The sequence below is a fragment of the Octopus bimaculoides genome, chromosome 5 (assembly GCF_001194135.2).
Source record: "Octopus bimaculoides isolate UCB-OBI-ISO-001 chromosome 5, ASM119413v2, whole genome shotgun sequence".
NCBI lineage: Eukaryota > Metazoa > Mollusca > Cephalopoda > Octopoda > Octopodidae > Octopus > Octopus bimaculoides.
This window is the reverse complement of record NC_068985.1, coordinates 77,163,277-77,164,960: the sequence shown is the minus strand read 5'-3', so window position 1 is coordinate 77,164,960 and position 1,684 is coordinate 77,163,277. Positions and strand designations below refer to the sequence as shown.

The window sequence follows — 1,684 nt, the reverse complement described above, 5'->3', positions numbered from 1 at the left end:
TGAAATGAAGAAAAAGATAACTAAAATATCTACTTCCTTCTTTTTTTTTAATTTTACATGTTTTAGTCAGAGAACTGGAGTACGGCCTTAATGGCTTAGCTGAGAAAACCGATCCAGTACTTCTTTTTGTAAGCTTGTACTTATTCTAAGATTGTAAGACTGTACTTATTCTGTCGGTCTCTTGAACAGAACCGCCAGCTTACGGGGATGTAAACTCAACACTGGTCGGCAAGCATAGAGAAACAAGCACGGTGATGCGTGTGTGTGTGTGTGTGTGTGTGTGTGTGTGTGTGTGTGCGTGCGTGCGTGCGCGCATGCAAACACACACATATTGTTGAGTGCTTGTGTATCCCCTTATAGCTCCGTTGGAGCTTCAAAAGTCAAGTGCAATATTATCTGAGAAAGCATGTATATATATGGAAAAGATCACTACCAAAAAATAATATAAGAATATGTAAGAAATAGAGTATAGAGTTTGAAGAGTAACATCCACTTTCAGAAGTATGTAGAATTAGGTAAATTTGTATGTACACAGATAGGCGTACGATGAACCCCTGTATAAATAATTTTGTACGCATTCATAAAATTAGACAGAATGTGTATATTAAAACAGATTGTACATATGAGTAACCATAAGAACCGACATAGAAAAAAAAAGGGAACTGAGACAGATAGAAAGTGATAGAATCCAGGGAGTGGGAAAGAAAAATAAAACCCAAGGCCTTTTAGAATGTAGTAAAACTGCCAGAATATAGATCCATTCATGTATCATACTTAATGTAAATACTTGGTGAAAGGCAAAATTAAGTGCGATATGCGCCGAGATATATCTCCCTAAGACGCGCTGTGCTTTAAAGCACAAACAGTATGTATCAGAGGGTGACAAAGCTCGTCCGAGCAGCGTTGAATGAGTGTTCGATGCATTTCTACCTAGTTTCGCGCTATCATTAACGTGCACTCCCCGCTCTACGGCTGCGGTGATGGATTTCGTCGACAGACAGACCCACCGACAGATAAGCAGACACACTGACTGGCCGATAGAAAGACAGACGCATAGACAGATAGATAGAAAAATAGATAGCTAGATAGATAGATAGATAGACAGACAGACAGACAGACAGACAGACAGACAGACAGACAGACAGACAGACAGACAGACAGATAACTGGCTGGCTGACTGGATAGATGGATAGATGGATGGATGGATATACACCTCCCAAGGCGAAAGGATCGGGGAGAAATGTTGGAGCTACAACGTTTAAGTAGAAAACGCAAGACGAGGTTAGGTTGTTCCGTGAAGTAAATAACGCTTTAGTGGAGGGAGAAGGGTCATAGCCACAAAAGAATTTACTAATCCCTTCTTATGAATGGAAGCCACTTCGTGTCAATCAGTGAAGTGGAGGCTGTATGTATAGAGCTTATCAATACTGTCCCAGGCGTGACAGCAGTATTATAGATCTCAGTTGAGATTTTTATGGCATTAACTGCTGTTGGAGATGGATTATTTTCTGGCTCTGAGAAAGAGGGTTTCTGCATAGCAAAAATTGTATTTTTGTAATGTAGTTCAGTTTGTGGTAAGTGCGGAGATTATTACCATTTTAAATTACTTTGAGGGACGTAGTTACGCGTGTAATGTGTGTGTGTGTGTGTGTGTGTGTGTGTGTGTGTGTGTGTGTGTGTGTGT

The 1,684-nt window shown here is 40.3% G+C and overlaps 1 protein-coding gene across 1 annotated transcript in view; it reads right to left on the bottom strand.

The window, feature by feature from the left end:
- LOC106875163 (gelsolin, cytoplasmic) overlaps positions 1-1,684 on the bottom strand; it is an 85,933-nt gene that overhangs the window by 19,855 nt on the left and 64,394 nt on the right. The gene's annotated exons all lie outside the window — the stretch shown is intronic.